The sequence below is a fragment of the Capra hircus genome, chromosome 4, assembly GCF_001704415.2.
Source record: "Capra hircus breed San Clemente chromosome 4, ASM170441v1, whole genome shotgun sequence".
NCBI classification, from domain to species: domain Eukaryota; kingdom Metazoa; phylum Chordata; class Mammalia; order Artiodactyla; family Bovidae; genus Capra; species Capra hircus.
In genome coordinates this window covers 21,279,310-21,291,591 of record NC_030811.1, presented here as the reverse complement: position 1 = coordinate 21,291,591, position 12,282 = coordinate 21,279,310, and the positions used below count along the sequence as shown (strand labels likewise).

At 43.1% G+C, this 12,282-nt stretch overlaps 1 protein-coding gene across 2 annotated transcripts in view; it reads right to left on the bottom strand.

Annotated features, from left to right (window-relative positions):
- The window catches only part of LOC102175184 (solute carrier family 23 member 1), a 64,737-nt gene that overhangs the window by 19,377 nt on the left and 33,078 nt on the right, over nt 1–12,282 (bottom strand). The window lies entirely within an intron of this gene.

Genomic DNA, 12,282 nt, shown 5'->3' with positions numbered 1-12,282 from the left:
ATGAGCTTGCCCATGTTCTAATAAAACTCCATGGACAGGGCCTGAAATTTGTATTTTGTACAATTTGGACTTGTCATAAAATATTCTTCTTTTGATTTTTTCAACCATTTAAAATATAAAACCATTTTTAGCTTGCGAGCTATGCCAAAAACAAACAGAAGACAGGCAACCGGCCAGATTTGGCTCATAGGCTGTAGTTTGCCAACCCCTGAGCTATAGGACTCATTGAGTTTATTTCTCTATTTTTTACTTTACTTATTTGGGTGGTATACTTTCTTTTTTATCCCTTGCTTTAAAGTCTGATTTCCCAGAAAAGAAAGAAGTCTGATTCCTGCTTTCTTTTGATTAGTCTTAATATAGTATATTCCTCTCCATCTATTTACTTTTAATCTACATGTATCCTTATATTTAAAGTAGGTTTCTAGAGAAAGACAAATATAATATGATATCACTTACATAGAGATCTTTTTTAAAAGGGTACAAATGAACTTATTTACAAGATAGAAATAGAGCCACAGATGTAGCAGACAAACTTATGGTTATCAGGGGATAAGAGATCCCCTGAGAGGGGAGGGGTGAATTAGAAGACTGAGGATGACATATACACACTACTATATATAATACTGATAACTAATAAAGACCTGCTGCATAGCATGGGAAACACGGCTCAGTACCCTGTAATGGTCTATACATAAGGGGTGGATCTATGTATATGTATAACTGATTCACTTTGCTGTACATCTGAAACTAACACAACATTGTAAATCAACTCTATTCCAATAAAATTTTTTAATAATCAAAGTAGGTTTCATCTGGACAACATATGGTGGGGTCTCATTTTTTTATCTGCTCTGACAATCTCTGGTCTTTTAATCAGTGCCTTTAGAGCAATGATGCTCAAAGTAATTATTGATCTAGTTGGATTAATATCCACCATATCCATTACTATTTTCTATTTGTTGCCCTTGGTCTTCATTTCTTTTTTTGTCTTCTACTCTTTTTCTGCCTTTGATGGTTTTAGCTGATATTTTTATATGACTCTATTTTCTCTCCTTTCTTAGCATAACTAGCATCCTTTGTTTTCCCTTTAGTGGTTGCCCTAGAGTTTGCAATAAACATTTACAGTGAACTCAAGTCCACTTTCAAATAACACTATACGACTTCCTGAGTCACATGAATAACTTATAGTAACAAAAGAATCCTAATTTCTCCCACCTAGCCATTTTATCATTGCTGTCATTCATTTCACTTATAAATAAGCATACACACATATATAAAATTTTTTAAACTACCATAATACCAGAAGGTGAAGTTTAAATTGGTCTAATGTGTTGAAACCTGAGCTCGCCATCTCTTCCCTACCACCATTTTCTTATAATGACTATTCACCTGTCCTCTCTATCACTTCTTATCTCCCAGAAAGAAATGAAATGACTACTGATCCTGTATTTGCCTCACTTTCATTGGTGGCTGCTATTGTGATGTAGCGTTGGACTGCTAACCATTGGTGGTTTCAAGACTTGGAATGTGTGTAAATAAACATAACCCAGTGGAACATGGAAAAATCTACCTTGAATTCCAATAGGCTAGCTCAGTGAATTAAACCAATCCATTGATCAGTGAAAGGAAGTTGAAACTTGCAAAAACTTTCCCATGTTTACAGCACTGGTGAAAAACCCTGGACCAGCAGATGGAGCTAAAATACCACAGCTAAGACTCTGGGTTTGTGCTCACTCTCAGACACTTGGAAGTGATGTGGGAAAGAAATAGTGGAGGCTACTGTTCTGGATCTGGGCAAGAGGAACCCGTACCCTGGGCCCTGTGCTTTAGAGCAGGGGTTGGCAAACTTTTTCTGTAACTGGTCAGATCGTAAACATTTCAGGTTTTGTGGGCCACATGTAGTTTCTGTCACATATTCTTTTTTTTAATTTTAAACAACTTGAAAATGTAAAAACCAGGACTTCCCTTGTGGTCTGGTGGTTACAACTCTACCCTTCCATGTCAGGGGGCAAAGGTTCAATACCACACACCCAGTAGCATGGTGTGGCCAATAATAAATAAATAAACATGTAAAAACTATTCTTAATTGGTAAGGAGTAAAAAACAGATTGAGTAACTTCCCTGGTAACTCAGCTGGTAAAGAAACCACTTGCAATGCAGGAGACCCCAGTTTGATTGCTGGGTCAGGAAGAGCCCCTGGACAAGGGATAGGCTACCCACTCCAGTATTCTTAGGCTACCCCTGGTGGCTCAGACAGTAAAGAATCCACCTGCAATGCAGGAGAACTGGGTTTGATCCCTGGGTTGGGAAGATCCCCTGGAGGAGGGCATAGCAACCCACTCCAGTTTTCTTGTCGGGAGAATCCCCATGGACAGAGGAGCCTGGTGGGCTACAGTCCACAGGGTCGCAAAGGGTCGGACACGACTGAGCACAGCACAGAACAGATTACAGGCTAGATTTGGTCCAAGAGCCACAGTTTGCGGACTCTTGCTTTAGAGGACTCGGAAACACAAGAATGGTGAACATACTAAAGAAAACACGGTTATGTCTGTCACTTGGGATCCTGAGCTCGGTGCAGGCTCAGCATGACCCACATCCCTAAACATCCTCTCACTACTAATACTGCGTCCTCAAAACAAGGCAACTGCTTCTGACTATTACAGTGTTAGAGCAGCCATGTCATTAGAACACAGGAAGGATTTGAGCAACAGGAGAGCTCAGGCAGGAGAGGAGACAGATTAACTTGTCGGATCTTTCTTCTCAGAGAGGACGAAGGCAAGAGGTTCTTGCATAAGAAATTTTACTGCTTGTGGCTTCCCTGGTCACTCAGTGATGGAGAATCCACTTGCCAATGCAGGACACATGGGTTCCATCCCTGATCCAGGAAGATCCCACATGACGCAGAGCCACTAAGTCCATGGGCCACCACTATTGAACCTGTGCTCTAGAGCCTGGGAGCCACAACTACTGATCCCAAGTGCCTCCCCTACTAAAGCCCAGGTACCCTGGAGTCCACGCTCTGCAACAAAAGAAGCCACTGAAATGAGAAGCACACGTACCGCAACTAGAGAGAAGCACACGTACCGCAACTAGAGAGTAGCCCCCGCCTGCCCATGCGCAGCAACGAAGGCCCAGCCCAGCCAAAACTAAATTTTTAAAAAAGGAATTGTAGTTCTCAGTAAGTCTAACTGAAAGGGAAATTGTGCCCCTGGCATCTAGCAGATCAGGGTAAAGAAACTGATGAAATAAAATTCATATTTTAAGGCAGACAAGAAAAAAAATTAAATATAAAAGATGATTGCTCCTTGGAAGAAAAGCTATAACAAACCTAGACAGCATAATAAAAAAGCAGAGACATTACTTTGCCAACAAAGGTCTGTATAGTCAAAGCTGTGGTTTTTCCAGTCGTCATGTATGGATGTGAGAGCTGGACCATAAAGAAGGCTCAGTACCAAAGAATTGATACTTTTGAATTGTGGTGCTGGAAAAGACTCTTGAGAGTCCCTTGGACTGCAAAGAGATCAAACCAGTCAATCCTAAAAGAAATAAATCCTGAATATTCATTGGAAGGGCTGATGCTGAAGGTGAAGCTCCAATCCTTTGGTCACCTGATGCAAAGAGCTGACTCATTGGAAAAGACCCTGATGCTGGGAAAGATTGAGGGCAGGAGGAGAAGGGGACAACAGAGGATGAGATGGTTGGATGGCATCACCGACTCGATGGACATGAGTTTGAGCAAACTCTGGGTGATGGTGAAGGACAGGGAGGCCTGCATGCTGCAGTCCATGGGGTCACAAAGTCAGACACAACTGAGCACCTGAACAACAACAACAAAGGAAGACAGGAAAAAAATGAAATATTAAATTCCTCCTGTTTGTTTGGGCCTCCTCCCTCCCCAAAATGCAGTGTGCATCCACATTACACGTTAACCAGAGCTCTTCAAAGATGGAAGGGCCAGATAAACTGTAAAGCAGTTTTTTTTTTTTCTTTCTTCTGATGCTAACAATGTAACTTCTTTTATTTATTTATTTATTTATCTTTTAATTGAAGGATTAGTGCTTTACAGAATTGTGTTGGTTTCTGCCAAACATCAACATAAATCAGCCATAGGTATACATAGGTTCCCTCACTCTTGAACCTCTCCCCATCCCACCCCTCTAGGTTGTAGCAATATAACTTCTTGAAAGAATAGTGTTCTGCCTCAGCTCTGTTGGGAGTCATGGTGACCTGCTGCTCCCTTCTATGTGCTTACCTGGACAGTGTATACCTGGTGAACTTTACATGAAATATCACTATGTCATTTTAACATATGATCTTTTTTCTCAAAAATATATATGACTATGAAGACTCTGATGAAGACTCTACACATGGACATCACCAGATGGTCAACACCGAAACCAGATTGATTATATTCTTTGCAGCAAAAGATGGAGAAGCTCTATACAGTCAACAAAAAAAAGACTGGGAGCTGGCTGTGGCTCAGATCATGAACTCCTTATTACCAAATTCAGACTTAAATTGAAGAAAGTAGGGAAAACCGCTAGACCATTCAGGTAAGACCTAAATCAAATCCCTTATGATTATACAGTGGAAGTGAGAAATAGATTTAAGGGCCTAGATCTGATAGATAGAGTGCCTGATGAACTATGGAATGAGGTTCGTGACACTGTATGGGAGACAGAGATCAAGACCATCCCCATGGAAAAGAAATGCAAAAAAGCAAAATGGCTGTCTGGGGAGGCCTTACAAATAGCTGTGAAGAGAAGAGAGGCGAAAAGCAAAGGAGAAAAGGAAAGATATAAGCATCTGAATGCAGAGTTCCAAAGAATAGCAAGAAGAGATAAGAAAGCCTTCTTCAGCGATCAATGCAAAGAAATAGAGGAAAAGAACAGAATGGGAAAGACTAGAGATCTCTTCAAGAGAATTAGAGATACCAAGGGAACATTTCATGCAAAGATGGGCTCGGTAAAGACAGAAATGGTCTGGACCTACCTAACAGAAGCAGAAGATATTAAGAAGAGGTGGCAAGAATACACAGGAGAACTGTACAAAAAAGATCTTCACGACCAAGATAATCACGATGGTGTGATCACTCATCTAGAGCCAGACATCCTGGAATGTGAAGTCAAGCAGGCCTTAGAAAGCATCACTATGAACAAAGCTAGTGGAGGTGATGGCATTCCAGTGGAGCTCTTTCAAATCCTGAAAGATGATGCTGTGAAAGTGCTGCATTCAATATGCCAGCAAATTTGGAAAACTCACCAGTGGCCACAGGACTGGAAAAGGTCAGTTTTCATTCCAATCCCAAAGAAAGGCAATGCCAAACAATGCTCAAACTACTGCACAATTGCACTCATCTCACATGTTAGTAAAGTAATGCTCAAAATTCTCCAAGCCAGGCTTCAGCAATACATGAATCGTGAACTCCCTGATGTTCAAGCTGGTTTTAGAAAAGGCAGAGGAACCAGAGATCAAATTGCCAACATCCACTGGATCGTGGAAAAAGCAAGAGAGTTCCAGAAAAACATCTATTCTGCTTTATTGACTATGCCAAAGCTTTTGACTGTGTGGATCACAATAAACTGTGGAAAATTCTGAAAGAGATAGGAATACCAGACCACCTGATCTGCCTCTTGAGAAATCTGTATGCAGGTCAGGAAGCAACTGTTAGAACTGGACATGGAACAACAGACTGGTTTCAAATAGGAAAAGGAGTATGTCAAGGCTGTATATTGTCACCCCGCTTATTTAACTTATATGCAGAGTACATCATGAGAAACGCTGGACTGGAAGAAACACAAGCTGGAATCAAGATTGCCAGGAGAAGTATCAATAACCTCAGATGTGCAGATGATACCACCCTTATGGCAGAAAGTGAAGAAGAACTAAAAAGCCTCTTGATGAAAGTGAAAGAGGAGAGTGAAAAAGTTGGCCTAAAGCTCAACTTTCAGAAAACTAAGATCATGGCATCCGGTCCCATCACTTCATGGGAAATAGTGGAAACAGTGTCAGACTTTATTTTGGGGGGCTCCAAAATCACTGCAGATAGTGACTGCAGCCATGAAATTAAAAGATGCTTACTCCTTGGCAGAAAAGTTATGACCAACCTAGATAGCATATTCAAAAGCAGAGACATTACTTTGCCGACTAAGGTCTGTCTAGTCAAGGCTATGGTTTTTCCTGTGGTCACGTATGGATGTGAGAGTTGGACTGTGAAGAAGGCTGAGTGCTGAAGTATTGATGCTTTTGAACCGTGGTGTTGGAGAAGACTCTTGAGAGTCCCTTGGACTGCAAGGAGATCCAACCAGTCCATTCTGAAGGAGATCAACCCTGGGATTTCTTTGGAAGGAATGGTGCTAAAGCTGAAACTCCAGTACTCTGGCCACCTCATGTGAAGAGTTGACTCATTGGAAAAGACTCTGATGCTGGGAGGGATTGGGGGCAGGAGGAAAAGGGGACGACAGAGGATGAGATGGCTGGATGGCATCACTGACTCAATGGACGTGAGTCTGAGTGAACTCTGGGAGTTGGTGATGGACAGGAAGGCCTGGAGTGCTGCAATTCATGGGGTCGCAAAGAGTCGGACATGACTGAGCGACTGAACTGAACTGAACTGAACTGATGCCTTTGACTTCTAACAGGTGAAACAGTTCCCAGAGCTTCCTGACAATCTGCTGCCTGGGTTATAATCCTCAGTTTGGCTCAAATAAATCCACCACCACCCCCTTTTTTTTTCTTAACTTGATAGTTAATTAAAATTTCCGCTTCTTATTCTTTGCTTAGTTTTAATTTGCATTTACCAAAGCCAAGTATTGCCTCCCTGGGGGAGAGAAGAAACAAAACCAAACCTCAAACCACATGTGTTTTGTGACTCATGCTATTGATGATATAATACAAATAGGCTGCACTGAAGAAGAAATACATCATGCTTTGAAAAAAGTTCGACAAATGGTATTTGAAGGTTAGCCAATTGACCTGGCAAAAATCCAGGGCCCTCCAGCTTGACAAGTGAAATCCTTAGATATGTCTTGGTCTAGATCTACATGGAAAAGTTTATTAAATATTAAAAACCCCTGCTAAATCTGAGTCCACCTTGAGAAAAGAAAGGAAGCACAAGGACTTGATAGATCACTGAAGTACATCCGCATCTGGCGTGCTCTTGGACTGCACATCAGAGCACAGACCTGTGCAGAAAGGCTGTTTTTGAAAGGGAAGAACAGCAGAAAGTTCTGGCTGAAATTCACAAGTTATGGCTCAGACTGGTCTCAGACCAGCATCCCAACCAGCACAGCGCTCCTGAGATAAAAGAAGTATTGGTGGTTGAGTCCACGCTGAATGAGGGCTGACCCTGGCAGATGCCAGATGCTTCAGCTCTGAGTGGGGCATTTGATGCAGAGGTGGCCCAAAGGAACTACTCAACCACTCTCCCTCTGAAAGGCCATTCCTAACTAGTCTGCTACTCAGCACTGTTTGGAATTAGAGCACTACTGACTGGCACAAAATAACTCCAAGATCAGAAATCTCAATGATATCTTGAATGCTGTCAGAAAGACATTCAAATAAGGAAGGGGCATGTGTGCATGCTAAGTCTCATCAACATAACTTGCTGATTAAAAGGAAATAGTTACATTCAGGAGAAGAAAACACAGTTACACAAGGAGGAGTTCATAAGATCCATGAAAAAGTGACAGTCCCTGCCTTCCTTGGGTGGACACTACTTCACAAGATAATCTAACTCTAGCAACCAAGATTTGGATCTCACTATGTGGGTCTTTGAATTCAAAAAGCAAGTTGGAGTCTTGCTGAAGGTACTGCTCATCCACCTGAGAAAGACTGAGACCGAATGTAACATTTCAGTAGAAGGGCTTTGATGCAGGAAGGAAGGCAAGTCTAAGTCCAGCGAATGAACAGTGCATGTGATGTGCCAGTGGACACGAAATTACCCAGAATCATCCCTTTAGAATTTTAGTTCTCAAGCTGTGGCCAATGGACTAGCAGTTTGGTCTGGCAAGTCGGTCAGAGAGGCTGTACTGAAATTTCACCTTTTATGGGACAGGACTTAATATTCAAATCTCAGATACTGGTGGTTCATATCAATGTCCCTGTGTCTTAAAAAAGAGGAGGGAAGTATGACTTTGAATGTAGTCACTAGGGTCCAGGAGATGACACCTCGGGTCACAAGCCATGCACACGTGGGCTCACAAACTGCACAATCTCCATCTCTATCTGACATTGTTTGTGTTTCCCAGGATGATCCAGATTGATGACAATGATTGATTGATTGATGACAGTGGTGGGCACAGGTGCCTCTGGTGGCAGAACATGAGGATAAATGGCCCATCACAGAGCTGGTAGGCTGCCCGAACCAGACAGTCCACAGAGTAGGGAAGGTTTTTAACACTCTTTAAAAACCTTGTGGTTCTGGAGAACTGTGGTGCTGGAGAAGACTCTTGAGAGTCCCTTGGACAGCAAGGAGATCAAACCAGTCAATAAAGGAAATCAACCCTGAATATTCACTGGAAGCTGAAACTCTAACACTTTGGCCACCTGATGTGAAGAGCTGACTCGTTGGAAAAGATCCTGATGCTGGGAAACAATTGAGGACAGGAGGAGAAGTGGGTGACAGAGGATGAGATGGTTGGGTGGCATCACCAACTCAGTGGACATGAGTTTGAGCAGGCTCCAGGAGACAGTGAAGGACAGGGAAGCCTGGCCTGCTGCAGTCCATGGGGTTACAGAGTCAGACATGACTTACTGACTGAATGACAACAAGAAAAACCTGGTATGGACAGTGTTTCTGATTTGAATGTTCCCTATCCTATCACTGTAGCCCAGGCCCAGGCTACAATATAGAGACTAGCAGCCCAGACTGAAATCACCATGAAGATCAGCTTATATATTAAACAGCTCAAGATCACTTTTCACAGCATGAACATGACAGGAATGGACCAAGAAATACAATATCAATTGATCTTTTCATATTTCATGACACTGTACTCCAAAGCAGTAAAATTACTGCAAAATTAGAATATGTGCTTGAAGCAATAAAATGTGGGTGACAAAGGCAGGAAGGGCAGGCTCTGCAGGGTAACACAGTGGAAGCTCAAGATCAAGCTGAAAATGGGGCACAAAAGTGAGTCAGTCGCCAGTGGACCAGTTGGAGCAGAGGGTAAAGAAATCTTATTTTCCCAGGACTAGAGCTTTGGTTGTGTTCCTTAAGATGGAATACTAGAACCAATTTAACTTGACTTGCTGGTATTCTGATGGTATTTATGGGCTGGATTGGAAAGTCTGGTGTTTTTCAGGGTGCATCCTACCCAAAGGAAAGAATCCAGTGACAATATATTTATTAAATCATGTGAAAGTACCTTGGGAAAGGACACACAAAGGAAGATTTAGCAATGTTATTTTTCCTGCCCACTATTAAAAGTTAGTGGAGAAGAACTCAAAACCCCCTCTAGGAGCAAGAAAATGGGTTGAGAAGGGCTCATCATGGGAAAAAAGAAGATGGTGGAAGAAAGAATTGGAGTCACCAAATCTTCCATCAAATAATGCTACTTTTGCCCATTGTGTTTAAAATGGAAATAAGACAATGATTTCTTAGTCATACTTCTAGATACATCATCAATCTGGGATGAGGGGTGCTGGCATCATACTTGATTCTATGCAACTGAGCACATCTAATGAAGCTAGACCCAAAGTATACTGGGCTGTACTGAATGGACAACGAGGAATGAACACTGTGAAAGCAGCCAGTACCTACAGTGATGCTGGCACATTTTTGACGTGGTCTGTTGTCTGAACTTTAAGATTAAAAGGTCATAGACAGGTCATAGACTAACTATGAGCTCACAGGTGATTTACATAATACTGCAGATGGTGACTGCAGCCATGAAATTAAAAGACGCTTACTCCTTGGAAGGAAAGCTGTGACCAACCTAGATAGCATATTCAAAAGTAGAGACATTACTTTGCCGACTAAGGTCTGTCTAGTCAAGGCTATGGTTTTTCCTGTGGTCATGTATGGATGTGAGAGTTGGACTGTGAAAAAGGCTGAGCGCCAAAGAATTGATGCTTTTGAACTGTGGTGTTGGAGAAGACTCTTGAGAGTCCCTTGGCCTGCAAGGAGATCCAACCAGTCCATTCTGAAGGAGATCAGCCCTGGGATTTCTTTGGAAGGAATGGTGCTAAAGCTGAAACTCCAGTACTTTGGCCACCTGATGTGAAGAGTTGACTCATTGGAGAAGATTCTGATGCTGGGAGGGATTGGGGGCAGGAGGAGAAGGGGATGACCAAGGATGAGATGGCTGGATGGCATCACTGACTCGATGGACGTGAGTCTGTGTGAACTCCGGGAGTTGGTGATGGACAGGGAGGCCTGGCGTGCTGCGATTCATGGGGTCGCAAAGAGTCGGACACGACTGAGCGACTGAACTGAACTGATGAAATGAAAGTCACAGAAATAATGATAAATAACAAAATCTATATTGGGATATTGAACTCTAGTCACCGGTTAAAGGGCTTCCTAGGTGGCGCAGTAGTAAAGAATCTGCCTGCCAATGAAGGAGATGCAAGAGACTCGGGTTTGATCTCTAGGTCAGGAAGATCTGCTGGTTTAGGAAATGGCAACATACTCCAGCATTCTCGCCTGGAACAGTTCATGCACAGAGGAGCCTGGCAGCTACAGTCCATGGGGTCACAAAGAATCATACATGACTGAGCACACACACACACACACACACACCTGTTAAGGTGGCAAGCATAGGAGCAAAAAAGAGTCCAGGTGTTCAAATCGACCTATAAGATGAGGACAATTACAGTTAACTCTGTATCATTCAATAGCATCATAAAAGAATGATACAAGTTTACCATAATGTACTCAGTAGAGTGGCTAACATGAAAAAGCTAGAAAATGTTGGTGAGATCGTGGAGTAACTGGGACTCACATATGATGCTGGCAGGAAGGTAAATTGGAACATCCATTTCAGAAATGTATTTGCTAGTGTTTACTAAAGTGGAACATATACACAATGTGATGGTGAATTTTATATGTCAACTTGACTAAAGGATGCCCAGACAGCTGATAAAACATTATTTCTGCAGTGTTTCCAGAAGAGATTAGTATTGGAATTGGTGAACTGAATGAAGCAGATGGCCCTACCCAAAATGAGTATCTCTCTCTGCTAAATCACTTCAGTCATGTCAAACTTTTTGTGACTCAATGGACAGCAGTCCGCCAGGCTCCTCTGTCCACGGGATTCTCCAGGCAAGAATATTGGAGCTGGTTTGTACTGGTTATATTCCAGGCAGGAATACTGCGTGCTCTTCTCCAGGGGATCTTCCTGACCCAGGGCTTGGAGCCATGTCTCCTCTGTCTCCTGCACTGGCAGTCGGGTTCGTTACCATTAGTGGCACCTGGGAAGCCCACCCAATGTGAATGAGTGCCATCCAATCCTTTGAGGGACTCAACAGAACCAAAAGGCAGAGGAAGAACATTTTTGCTTGCTGCTTGAGCTGGGACATCTGTCTTCTCCTGCCCCTAGACATCAGCACTCCTGGTTCTCAGGCCTTTGGAACCAGATCAGGACTTACATCATTGTCCCTCCACCCCCCCCCCCGCCACCCCCCATTGGAGTGTTTTGTCAATTCTATTCCCTCTCATTGGTTGAACTTGGGTGAAGTGAAGTGAAGTCGCTCAGTCGTGTCCAACTCTTTGCGACCCGTGGACTGTAGATCACCAAGCTCCTCCATCCCTGGGATTCTCCAGGCAAGAATACTGGAGTGGGTTGCCATTTCCTTCTCCAGGGGATCTTCCCGACCCAGGGATCGAACCCAGGTCTCCCACATTGCAGGGAGACGCTTTAACCTCTGAGCCACCAGGGAAGCCCCTGAACTTGGGTAAGAATAGGAATCTTGTCAGGAATGTGTCCCCTCTATATTACCTCTTCCTTCATCTGTCACGTTCTGAGAATGTGACCCTTATTGCAGCCATGAGGCTACTGAACTTGGACTGGGTGGGATGCTGGATGGACCCTGGCTTCACTAAGGCTTGTCAGGTAGACTCCCAGGGATATCTACTAACAGACTCTGCTCTAGGTCCATAGCCCTGAGTTTTGGAATGCCTTTGGTCCAGTCCTAGTGAGCTTGGGGGAAGCACACTAAGACAATAAGTGAGGGCTGGAGTAATGCCTGAGCAGACTACCTTGTACTAGAAGGACTGGAAAGGGTCAGTTTTCATTCCAATCCCAAAGAAGGGCAATGCCAAAGAATGTTCAAACTACC